The sequence below is a fragment of the Narcine bancroftii genome, chromosome 3 (assembly GCF_036971445.1).
Source record: "Narcine bancroftii isolate sNarBan1 chromosome 3, sNarBan1.hap1, whole genome shotgun sequence".
NCBI classification, from domain to species: domain Eukaryota; kingdom Metazoa; phylum Chordata; class Chondrichthyes; order Torpediniformes; family Narcinidae; genus Narcine; species Narcine bancroftii.
In genome coordinates, this window is record NC_091471.1 from 59,213,617 (window position 1) to 59,227,831 (window position 14,215).

Here is a 14,215-nt window from a genome sequence, read left to right on the forward strand (position 1 = left end):
TCCATGTTTGATGCATTTTAACTCTGATGTGAGAATGTGAAATCTCCATGCATTGGTAAGCAGGAGTTGGTTGAACAAAGGTTTTAAAAAACATCACATATCCTGGTGAGAGACATGGACTATAATTAATGACTTAAACAGCATAACCTTTAACCTAAAGTCTCATGGATAAAAGGGCACATCGAGATGAATGAGATTACTAGTGTAACTCAGCAGGGGCTTTTTGTTCACATGTTTAAAATAAGAATGTGGAACCTTGATAGTTTTTTAGTTCAAGATGAGTTTTTTCTTCTGGACTGAGGTGAATAATTTCCTTAAAAAAATTTTATTAAACTTTTGAATTGTCTCTTTAAATTAATGTTATTATTAACAGAAAATATCAGGAAAAGCAAGGTGCACCGAAAAATAACATTACATTCCAATTTATATTCTTAAAGAGCTTCTTTGTTCTAATACCACCACACACACACACACACACACACACACACACACACACACACACACACACACACACACACACACACACACACACACACACACACTCACACACACACACAAACGCACACACGCACACACACCAGTTTATAAAGCAGACCTGGTGTCTGCCTTATAAAGAGGTTTTACATAGGAACACTATCAATGTTTATTTTGTTTTCGTCTTCACTTATATTTAATATTTTACATTCCCATTACAAATCTGTAAATCTAAATAAACTATGTATGTTCAAAATGTCAAACATTTTTAATATTTTCAAATGTTGAAAATATTAAAACTGCTCAGCAAGTCACAAGCAGCACCTGTGAAAAGAAAGAGAAGTGGCATTAACATTTTAAGTTGAAAATCCATTTTCTATGTCTAAAAATTGCCTAATGCACTGAATGGTTTGGGCATTTTCAATGTTCTAATTACTAAATTCTTTCTGATTTGCATAAAGAAAAGCTTTACTCAATCTCATCTGATCAAGGAAAAAGTGAGAAAGTAACCAATAGGTTATCACAGTTTAGGGGCAAGAGAAAAACTGCTGTTCATGTCATCCATTACTCAACAGTTAACATCAAATTCCTTTCAAGAATGATTTCATTCCCCACTGTTCCTCTTCCATCATCATTTTTAAACAGTGTTTGTTTTTAATTGCTTCATAAGTTAATTTCGATCACAAATTGTAATGAAAATACTTCAATGGAGGTAACAAGAGTTATCAGCACCTGTGGTGCAGAGAACTAAGAAACCAAAATAATATAGAGTGAGCAGAAACCTGGAACATGAACAAAGGTTAATAGCTCTAAATTGCAATCACTAAACATCTTCAGCATTGTGCAGCCTAGAAATACCAACTAACAATAACCCATTTAAATTATTACAGCATCCAGATAGATTTAAAATTAAAGTTTGCATTTTATTTCTGGACTTTCGCAGCTGGATTCTGATGTCTCTTGACTTGTTCTGTTTGCAATCTGGACATGGTGCTCTCAATTACCTGCTGCCATTTACCTTTACAGCCAAACATTAGTTGAATGTTTCATTTGAGACGAGCTAATTTCTAAAACCACTTGCAAGACCAACCCATGAGTGGCTTAGATATGGTGACAGGGGAGTGGAGGTGGTGGGGAGGGGGGTGGAGGGGGGGAGGAGGCTGACTGATGGGAAGAGGCAAAGTCTAGAACAGGGGTGGCCAAACTTGCTTAACACCAGAGTCACATGTGATAAGCTTCAGAAGTTTGAGAGACGCAAAACACAAGACACAAAAAAAATTACATGCATATTTTTACTCTTATGAACTTTTTGCTACAAAAATATTGTATAAATATTAAGAAATACAAGAATGTAATAATATTTATTCATGCATGTAATTTTTAAACTGCTAATTTGTATTGGTTTCAACAATCAAAAACAGCACACACACACACACACACACACACACACACACACACACACACACACACACACACACACACACACACACACACACACACACACACACACACACACACACACACAAAATATTTTCAATCGGTAGCCATGTCCACTAAAACTACCACTGTCAGCACTGGATTCCTGTCTCAGACAATATATTTCCATAAGCCACACATTATTTGTCAGAGTTTCATGTGACTCGCGAGCCGTGGTTTGGCCAGCCCTGGTCTAGAATTAGAGAATATTGATAAAATTGATATTAAAGACTTTCTGAAACCTCAGAGGAGAAGATTAAATTTTCTTTATGGATCAAAAGACATTGCTGCCTTGCTATAATTTTCTTGATTAAAAGATAATTCATTGTCTTTCATATTAAAAATGTTTATTGGATTACAAATTCAGGTATATGCAATTTTAGAACAAATTCCATTAAATTACATTTGGTTAGGGTTATGGTTCTATGAATTCAACATTTTCTCGTTGTCCCTTCAGCCCTCTCCTGCAGACTATTTCATGTAACCTGCCATGGACCAGAGCAACACACCCATTACGTGAAAACCACAGCAAAGTATCATTGTTCAATCTATCTTATGCTTTGCCATTTGAAGCCTCACAGATGTTTCAGAATAAGATTTTTTTTAATTCCCAATTTAAAGGCAATAATCAAAAGCTCATACTCAGGATATCCTCTTAGCAATTTGCAAGATCCAAATGTATTCCCTGATAATCATAATATAGCTAATAATTGAAATAATTGCCACATGGATAGATGTGGTTCCAGGCTCATGAACACATATGTACAAGTCTCAATTAGTGGACTTAATTGCTGTCAGTCAGTCAAGATCTTCCTGCCCAGCTCCTACTGAGGCCCAAGCTTAATACCCATTTTTTTCTGAAGAGCTTAATACCACTGGGAAGCCCACACATTTATTAAATCTGATAGATAGTCTACAGAGTTTTTAAAATAATTTTAGCTGAAATAAGTGACAACTTTTTAAAGAGTATTTTGCAATACTTAATAGTCAAGGTAAACTGCCATATTCAAAGTCAGGACTGAATGATAACTTAACAGCAACTTTCCCATAAGAATGCATTTTTAGGTTCCAAGCAAGAATACACTTTCCAAATCTCTTGTGTTATTTGGCAATAGTTAGACATCTGTTTGAGTTTAATTTTTTTACCACTGGCACCATTCCCATGTTTTCTGAGTTTTGCAACCACTACGTGCTGTGCAAAAAGCCGTCATTTGATATTCATTCATTCATACCGAAGTACACAGCAGTGCCTGCCCACATGCAAATTATATGATAATATGACTCTTGGCATACATTAGCATCTCAGACCTAATCTTTCGATTTGAAGCAGAGAGAATCAAGGGGTTCCACAATTTTTTTTCACAAGACCAGTCTTCCTTTTTTATTTTATGCTGCTCTTTTTCAAATACATTTCTATAGTGGTCAAATAATGTAAATGATGGGCTATACAGGCATAAGTTTTGATTTGATTGTACCTCTGCCATATGAGATCATTGCAGACAATGCAATAATACAGATATGTAGCCTCTGCTTCCAAGGTTCAGGGTTCAAGCCAGGGTATTCAATTCCAACTCCTGTCTCCCAAATAATAAGCTTACATTTGAAAAAAAGGCAGAACTTCCAGAGCCATTTCCATCTACAAAAATACAATCTGCTGGAGATCTCATTTTGTCAAGCAGTAACAGTGGGAGAAAAAGAATGGTCAGCATTTCAAGTTGGACCAATCGTAAAGGGGAGAGGGAATAATAAAAGGGACAGGGTGGGTAGGGCTAGAAGGGTTGGACAGGGGCCAATAGGGGATTGATGAACCTAGTAGGGGTGAAAAATGATGGACGGGGGGGGGGGGTGCAGAGGCAGTTGATTGGTAGGTGTCAGACGAAAGGAAAGAGAGGCAACAGAAGGAAAGGAAGTCAGCTGGAGTCATACAGGATGAATTTGGAGATGGCTAGAAGGGGGAGACAAAGGCTATCTGTGCAGGAATATGTTAAGTAAAGAAGGTGAACGTAGAGAAGTTATAGTCAAGTTGGACCAAAGGGAACCAAGATGGGGGTAGGGGGTGGAAAAGTGGACAAAATAGAGAAGGGAGAGTGGAATCCTGGTAGTGAAATGTGAGTGGAATCAGAAGAAGGAGGGGAGAATAGATGGGGAGGGGTGTGTGGAAAGGTGGACAAAATGGAGGAGGGAGGGGAAAGGATAGAAGGATGGAAGGAATTCAGATGAAGAGAGAAGGGACTTATTCCTGAAATTAGAAACATTAATGTTCATATGAAGGCTCAACATGAGATATTGTTCCACTAGTTTGCATTGGGCCTCATTCTGGTAGGGGAAAATGTCAAGGATGGACACATCAGTGTGGGAATGGAAAGAAGAGTTGAAATGTCCTGCAACTGGAAGCTTGGGTGGCTACTGCTGAAAAAGCTGCCCTACGAAGGGGTCTCCAGATCTGCCATTGATGTTGAGCAGTGGTTTTCAAACTGCCCCCCCTAAACTTGCACACCACCTTAAGCAATCCCTTGCTAATCACAAAACACTTCTGGCCTAGGGATTCTCTACGATAAGTGCTCTGTGATTAGTAAGGGATTGCTTAAGGTGGTATGTGAGTGAAAAGAAAAAGTTTGAAAACTATTATAATCATACTTAATTGACTCGTTAGGTGCACGGTTTCATAACTCCAAATGAAATGGGCCAATGAGATTTTTTTGCAAGTAAAATATTTCAGTAACAATTACGTTTAGAGCAGTAGTTCTCAGTATTTCTCAACATTCCCTTCCCACTCACATACCACCTTAAGTCATCCCTTACCAATCACAGAGCACTTATTTGTCATCCGATTGTATAAGTATAACCCAATGAAACAATGTTCTCCGGTCCACAGTGCAAAACACATATACAGACATAACATACATACAGACAAATGATACATATGCACAATACATAAATACATATGGTATACTATATAAGTGATTATTAAATAATAGAGACATATAGAGTTGTTTTAACAGTCATTTCACAGTCTCACTGCACATTGGAAGAAGCTGTCCTTAGTAGTTCTGGCTCTTATACTTCTGCATCTTTTTCCTGATGGGAGTCACTGGAAAATGCTGCATGTGGGACAGTAGTTGGTGCTCACTGATTTTATGAGCATTCTTTAAAGAACGATCCCAGTAAATTCCATCAATGAGGAAGAAAGCGAACCCAGTGACCCTCTCTGCCATTTTACATGCATTCTAAATAATTAATTGTTAATTAAAAATACATTAAAAATGTAGATTTAACCTTTGTTTACAAATCAAGGTGAGCTACACCGAACTCTAACATCAGTATCTCTGCTAAGTTGAATACAAGAGAGGAAATAATAATAATAACCTTCCATGTGGTGACCTTTCTTTCAGCATACTCAATTATAATTAGGATGATACTGTCCTTTAATTAAAAGCAGAGAATGTTCAAACATATTAAAGAAATGACTACCATGAGTGCAATGAGTGCTATGAAATCGATGGGGGCGTCAAGATGGAACTTTTCAGGAAGCACATTGGAAAATTGAATGAAAATGGACCTCTAAAAATGGTAACCTCTTTGATTATTTTTGATCAGTAAATTGCAGTTTTATTTAGTTCATGATTTGGAAACCAAAGCTCAGAGCTATAAAAATAAGCTGAAAGTTGAAAATACAAAGACATTTTTTATGAAATGAAAATGCAAAAATTGGAAGTCCACATGTTTAAGAGAAAAGATGGACTCGTGTTTTATTACAACAACCTTGCATATGATGTTTGTTTTAGAAGAAAACATCTGTAATTTATTGTGCAATGTTCTTAATGTGTATGGTAAATATGATGAAAAATAATTTCAGGAAAATAAATTATTCAATTGAACAATTATTCACTAATGTCAAAATGAATGGTATTAGTTCCCCTTGGGCTGTTGATTTCAACTGAGTCTGATGAAGGCAATGTATAAAATGAACACCACCTTTATCCTGATTGACCATTGTTTTCTTGTCAGATTTTATGCAATTTTTTTTTCAGAATATTTAGTTTTAATTTTTTTGCTCTTTAGACTGAATAGATCTCATAAGGAAGCCAGCACCCTTGTTTTACACACGTTTTTAGGGCACATAGTGGCACAACATTTCATTGTGCTGCATTAGAGCTCTACTGATTCAGGTTCATAAGAGCAAGAGGAGATCACTTGACCCCTTAAGCCTACCCCAGTATTCTGCCTGATCTATCTCAGGTCTCAACTCCTTGATGAAGGGTTTCAACTTAAAGCAAAACTCTCCATTTCCCTCCTCAAATGTTTCCTGACCTGCAGAGTTCTTCCAACTTGTTTTTTTTTTTATTTCTGCAAATGCCAATACCTGCAATGTTGTGTGTCTCATGTTCTCTTCAGTGTCAAATTCTCGTCGTCCACAATTTCCCTGATCTTTCAAAAATGTATCTACTTCCCTTTAACTGCCTCCAGTGATGGAATCTCCACCACTCTCAGGGAAAATAAATTACAGACATTCCCCACCTTCTTTGAGTTTTATGCTCTCCTCAGGTTCTGTCTGTGTTCAACTTACATACACTCTTTATAACCATGGTTATTTCCACAGAGTTTTCTTACTTTCTCCGGTGTGCCAAAGACTTGTTGGTTGGTCGGTTAGTTAGCTATTGAATATTGCCTTTAAAGTAGTTGAATGACAGAAGAATCAGGAATGGAAGTTTTTGAGGATTCAGGAAGAAAAATAATATCAGTATAGGTAAGAGATGGCCAGCATGGAGCCTGTATAACTTTTGAAATTATTCAGCAAAGTTTGTTATTTTGTAGTGGTTACAACAGCCCTGTTATTTTTTTCTACCCTATTCAGTACATTTAAAGTGTGATTATAATTGATTGCAGAAGGCATGTTTAGAATCAAGTTGGCCATATGTTTTTGGACCTTTTCACAGCCATCACCAAACACTTCCCAATAAAAACACAAAATGTTGGAGAAGCTTAGCTGGTCAAACAGTGTCCTTGATATAGCAAAGGTAAAAATACATAACCAATGGTTTGGTCTTGAAGCCTTCATCCTCATAACTTGATGAAGGGCTCAAGCCTGAAATACCAGTTATGTATTTTTACCTTTGCTACATCAAGGACACTGTTTGACCTGCTGAGTTTCTTCAGCATTTTGTACTTTTACTTCAACCACAGTATCAACAGATTAATATCAAATGCTTCCCATTTGATTTCCCTTATTCAAGCTAAGAAATGGTTCTTTGGGCCTCTTGGACACTTGATATTTGTCCTTACAAGTAGTATTTACATATGAGTTGCTAATAGGAGGGCTTTGGGACATTCTGAGTAGGCCATAAAATCATAACCCACAGCTCTGCAGTAAGCAAGACATAATACAAAGAAAAAAAGCCTAATCTGACTTGAACTACCACATTAGCTCATTAAGTCTCAACATATCAGATGGTATTCCATTGTTTTACCCATTGCATGGGACTTTGACTGCCATTCTTTTCTCTCATTAAAAAAGGATCCTACACCTGAATCACAAACTCTGTTTCTCTTTCCATAGATGCAGTCTGACTTATTGAATGTTTCCAATGTTTTCTGATTTTTAATTCAGATTTTCAACATTTATAGTTTCCTTGACTTTCTTTACATACATCTTGAGAGCATGGTTAATCTCTGTCATATGATAAAATCAAAGATTTCTGGAAGGGTAACAATGCAATAAGGTAGCTGAGCTGAATTCAGTGCTTATCCAGTATCTGATTTCACTAATTTTCATGAGCAAATATCTGAATGTTTCCTTGCTAAATACAGGTGAAATAAGAGATAAACAACTCTCTAATCGCACATTCCACTGGGCCTTTCATTTCCTTCATCTCTGTGCAGCTATCTATCCTCATGTTTAACACATCCCTCCATTTCTCTTTCCGTCTACTAGTGTCAGAGACACAGGTTCAGTCATGATCGTTAGTGCTGTATGAATGAGATTGCACATTCTCCCTGTGAGTTTCCTCCGGGTGCTCCGGCCTTTGCTCATATCCCAAAAATATACAAAATTGGTAAATTAATTAGCCATTGTAAATTGCCGCTAGTGTTCAGGGAGTGCTAGAATCTATGGGAGTTCATGAGAATATGGGGAGAAGGAGGGAATTAATGTGCAGACACAGTTTGCCAAAGGACCTATTTCACTTTGTGAACTTATATTTCACTTTATGAACTTACATTTCCCACCCCCTCACTTTATACTTCTCCAGCCTGTGAACTCTCTCATTTAACTCACCCTCTCCTTCCAGCACATTACATAGAACAGTACAGCAGCTATTCTTGAGCTTTGCTTCTCCTGCACCCAATGGTTTCTAATCACTTGTAATGAAACAATTTATTTGTAAACCTATCCTTGCATTTTTGCCAACACTGTGAATGTCAACTAAATAGTGATTTCACAATCTGACGTATTATCAGTGTGACAAATTATTCAGAATGCATCTGCTAGCCAAGTGAAATGTATGTTGGGGACAATTTTTCACATGCTCTTTGCTTATTGACTTTCTCTTTAAATTATGCTTGAAAGAGTAAAGGTGTATCAAGTTAAAACTGAGCAAAGATTGTGGGTGCGCATTTGTATAGAGGGTAGAATCAAAAGATGGAGATCCCATCAGCAGGACTGCAGGAGAATAAAAATGGCAAATTAAGAGTGAAGTGAATATGCAGTTTAAAAGGATCATGGATCATGGTCATACGTAAATGAAGAAAGGAAACAGGTGGATGGGAGTGGGAGGGAATGGAATGGGAGCTACTATAAAAGTGTCACTGTCATTTCTTAGTGCCCATATGTTCCCATGCAGATGTATCAATAAAAGGGAAAAAGAAGCAAATCAGGATAAAACAAAGAGAGATGGAAAAGAAAAGAGATATAGGCAATAAGAAAGCAAAGGAAAAGATAAAACGAAAACACCAAAGGAACACATGAGAGTGATCATTTGTCATGTGCAATGATTCATCCTGAGTTAAAGAAAACGAACATAAATGCATTGTTGAAAGCAACAACTAACAATCTTTGTTCCAACTTGTAGTATTAATTGGCTTCTCTAACTCTGTATCGACCATATCCTGTATTACAGAAGAAAAAAAACAGGTTTATTACATTCTTAATTTACACAGATTCATCCCCCTTCTGCGGACAACTGGCTCTGGGCTTTCAAGAATGCCTAAAAATAGGAGCTTCTTGACTTTGTCAAGTCTATTACTACAATTGATCAGGGTAACTAGGATTCATGGCCTCGCCATGAATTTGAATCTTTTTACAAATGTAATTAAAACACATTTTAAACCTGTTCAAAGAATGTTTCCAACCTAGTATCTTTTGGGAGTCTGGCACATTTCAGGTTATCTGTAGTTTTTACTGTCAACACAAGATTTTTAATTAGCATACTAAAGGCTCAAGTAAATTGATTTTCATCTTAATTCATACTGCAAATTGGATGTAGTGGAGAAATGATCCATGCCACTATCACCAAGTGTGAAAATAGTTTCAAATCAAGTGCATTTCACAGCAGGGGGCCATCCAATAGATTACTTTTTTGTTTCCCTTTGTGTTTATATGGCTGCAAAAAAAACCTTCTCCTGGGAATTTTTGGCCGTTAGCTTGTTTGTGTAAAACTTGCCCCAACCTTTTTTTTTACACAAGTACCAATAGGTTAAACTGAATGACTTTCAAACAGTTTTGAATGCAGCAGCTAATTCTTGACTTCACTTGTTACTGTTGAATGAGGAGCAGAGGCAGAATCTTTGCCCAGAGAATAAAATGGGCTGCCAGCTTGCTCACATTTGGCAGCAGGGTCATATGGGAGATCACCATTGCTTACCCTTCACTCTGCGAGTTGTGATCTCCCATGTGTATAAGCCAGTAATTACATTTTCTTGCTGGGTAGGGAATGGATACCGTAGAATGTCTACTGAGTTTACTGTTAGTGGAAGGCTTTCGTTGTCACTATGAAGCAGCCTTTCTCCTTAAGGGCTTACACCACCCAGGCCATGCCCTCTTCACGCACTGCTGCCATCAGGAAAGAGGTACAAGAGCCTGAAGACAAACACCTAATGGTACAAAAACAGCTTTTTCCCCTCTGCCATCAGATTTCTGAATGGATACTTCCACAGATACTTCCTCCCTTTTTCTCCTTTTGCCCTAATTTATTTTATAAAATATAATTTATAGCAATATTTGCACCTTGTAATGCTGCCACAAAACAACAAATTTCATGACATGTTCATGGCAATAAATTCTGATTTTGATTCTGAAAACATTATTCTGCAAATAACCAAGAACAAAAGGAGAAATCTGAAAGCAGATTAACAGAAAAAAAAATATATGAAGAAAATCTTCTATTTTGGTCACATTTATAAATGTTCCATTAAAAAACTCAATTTTGCATCCCACAATGGAAAATTTCCATTTATTTACCTCAAAAGAAAAACAATTGGAGTGTTTTACAAGAGAGAAACTATTGAAAGGATCAGGTGAAGCCATTGTAAATGGTATTTATCACGCGTGTCTGAACCTCAGGATCAATTTGTTGTACGTCTTCCAAATGCACTCACTTTTCAGGTGGAATAATATTAATTATATTTTCAGTGTGGTTCGTTGTATGCTGATGGTAGGAGTTATGAGACTGAAGACAGATTGATATAGTTTCTCCAGTCCGGTTGTTCTGACTCACAAAAGTAGCAGATATAGCGCGAGATTGATGGGTCAAAGGCAAATTTTGGAGCATTATTTCACATTGTTGTAAAATATACGAGAGTAGTTTTTGCCTTACCAAGAACCCAGCAATGAAGCTTTGCTTACAGTCACTGCCTTCGGCAATTCAATTTATCATTCAATGGGGATCAGAATCTAAGAACTACACCTATGGAATATGTGAACCTGGAAGACTCGTTCATAGAAATCTGTAAAGCGGACTGGTGATTCACCGTCATACACTTTATTCTTTCATTGACTAGCCCAGGGGGTGTCAAACTCAAATTCACGGAGGGCCAAAATTAAAAACTTGGACTAAGTTGAGGGCCGAACTAAATATTTATTGAAAATTTTCAACAACATCTGCATGTTTTCTCTTCTTTCAACATATGTAATGTTAAACTTTTTCTTATTAAAATAAATGTTTAATAATAGTTTTGGAGAAACTCTTTCATTGTCAATGTCATTGGCCCATTTCCTTTAGCGTCTGAAACCGTGCACATGACGAGTCAATGAGGGATGATTAAAGCAGTGGTCTTCAAACTTTTTCTTTCCACCCACAGATCACCTGAAGCAATCCCTTACTAATCACAGAGCACCAATGGCACAGGGACGCGAGTGGAAAGAAAAAGGTTGAGAACTGTTGTATTGTGGTATCTCCACATCTGATTAGGTTAATTGTTAGGCAAGTGGTCAGAGAAGGACCCCCCCCACCCCAAGAAAGGCTTAAATCACAGGAACAAAATAAGCTTCCGTCTCACTGCTCCCAATCTTACACACAGTCCTGATGTGGAATGTGGGGTCGCAGCTCCACGTTCACCCGAGTTCAGGTGCTGTCTGTATGGAGTTTGTACGCTCTCCCCTTGTCTTGGACCAACAAGTCGGTCGCCTGACGAAGGCACCCGAACCCCCCGTTGAAACGCCGGCGTCCGGGGCGGTGGAGGAATTGGCTGAGAAGAGCGCGTTGCTCCCACCCCCCTCCCATGGTTGGAGAGGGATTAAACTCCGATCTCACGGCGCCGGGCTCGTCTCCAACGAAAGGAGCGGGAGGCAGGGTCCGCTGCGCACGGAGCGAGGGGGAAGGCATCACCAACGAGACGTTCGGTCCGGCGTCGCCGCTGAAGCGCAGACCCAGCGAGGATGGTCCCCAACTCCAGCCGCGTCTGTGTGTCCGGGAGCCGGGCGGGCTGAGTGCGGCGCTCCGATCCCCGGGATTCGGGACTCTGGGAGCCCTCCACACCTCCGGCGTCTTCATTTTCAGTGTGCATGCGCTATACTGGCCCAGCGGGCCAACTCTAATATATATTTAATATGATCTTGCGGGGCAAATATAATTATATCGCGGGCCAAATTTGGCCCGTGGGCAGGAGTTTGACATGTGTGGACTATCCTAACAGGAAAGTGATTACAACTTATGCTGAGAAGGTGGAAAAGGGAAACTAAAGCAGAAAGGAAAAGTAAAAACACAATGCTGGAGGAAGTTGGCAGGTCAAACAGTGTACTTTATATAGCAAATATAAAGATACAAACCAATGTTTCGGGCAATGTGTCACCAAGTTATGACAAAATGTGAGCAGGTCCCTCAAAAAAATGGTTGGGGGGGGGAGAGGGGCAGGGAGAGGAGCACAGTCCCACAGGCAGGAGGTAATAGGTGGATAAGGGAGGGAGGGAATCCCAGCAAGTAGGGGGGGAGGGAAGAAGTTCTGTGAATGGAGAGGGAAGGGGCGGAGAGCTGGAGGAAAAAAGGCAGAGGGATGGGGAAGGGAGGGAGGAGGTGAGCAGAAACCAGAGAAGTCAGTGTTAATGCCATCTGGTTGGAGAGTGCCCAGATGGAAAATTAAGTGTTGCTCCTCCAATTTACAGGTGGTCTTGGTTTGACAATGCATGAAGCCATGGACAGGTATGGGAATGGGATGCAGAATTGAAGCTTGCACCCACATCTCCTTCCTTATCACCATTCGAGGCCCCAAACAATCCTTTCAAATGAAGCAACACTTCACGTGTATCAATGGGACTCGTCTACTACATCCAGTGCTCCCATTGTGGCCTCCTCTACATTGGAGAGACTGGATATAGACTGGGAGATTGCTTTGCTGAGCACCTTCGCTCTGTCTGCATTTGTGACAGTGGTCAACTATTTCAATTCTGCACCCCACTCCCGTGCTGTCATGTCTGTCCATGACCTCATCTACTTTTAAGCCAAGACCACCTGTAAATTAAAGGATTAACACCTAATTTTCCATCTGAGCACTCTCCAACCAAATGACATTCTCTGTTTTCTGCTAACCTATTCCCTGTTCTCCCACCCTTCCCATTCTCTCTTCTTTCCTCCAGCTCTCCATCTCCTTCCCTCTCCATTCACAGAGCCTTCCCTCCCTCCCCCTGTTTGCTGGGGTTTCCTCCCTCCCTTAACCACCTATTACCGCCTGCTTGTGGACTGTGCTCCTCCCCTTGCCCTTCCCCCCAACCCTTTTGTTTGGATGCCAGCCTACATTTTCCTCATATCTTGATGAAGGGATTTTTAACCTGAGTTTTTCCAACATTATGTTTTTACTTTAACCACGGTGTCTGCAGACTTTTGTGTTTTACTTCAAAAGCAGAAAGAACTCAGTAACCAGAAGGATCAAGATGAGCCATTGTCAGTGGAGCTAAATGTCAAATTTGTTAAGAGTGTAAATTTGGGGTAAAATATTAGCGATCTCTCACATGCTCCATTCATTTTCCTTTCCATTCGGCTGGATCATATTGAACTTGAGTTGGTGTCTGGGTTGAAGTACCCCCTTGTACTTAGGTGGTCCAGCGTCAAAGAACAAATCCCATTGATCCACCAGAATAGGAGTGAGGCAGCATGACATTGCAATGTCTCAGGGGAAATAGTCCTCATCTACCTTTGATCTCACCCTGAAATGTCCCAAAAGCTTTGAGAGGAGGCGAAGTGTGAGATTAGAGCCTTGGGTGTTGTCAATTTTTTAATTGCAGTCTGATAATTGGAACAACTTTCTTTTTTAATATTCTTATTAACATTGAAATTTCACATTCAAAAATGTTAAAAATCAAGAAGAATCATTACACTTAAATCATTTAATTTTATCCAAGATATCCCACATGTTAATCAAAAAGATTATATTCAATTGATATTTTATTATTTTATTTAAAAAATATAAACTCACTGCCAAGATAGAAGCTGTTTGGTCAAAAGAAAAAGGAAGGCAGAATTTTTAAAAGAGTGATAAATTACCTCATTAGTCAACAATTTTACCTTCATAACAAATCAAAGATTATGAAAGTTATTCAAAAAGGGTCCCCATAGTGTTTGAAATTTTGAATTCATATTGGAAATTGAGCATTGGTATAACTTAAAAATAATTAAATTGATGTACATTATAAAAATATAAAAAATAAATAATTTTATTATTGATAAAGCTAATTCAAAACATTTTTAAAAAACTCAAATTAATAAAACAATTACATTGTAAAGTAAATTATTTTAAAAAAAAACCTTCTCCATTCTCGACTCCAGGTATCCTCACTGAA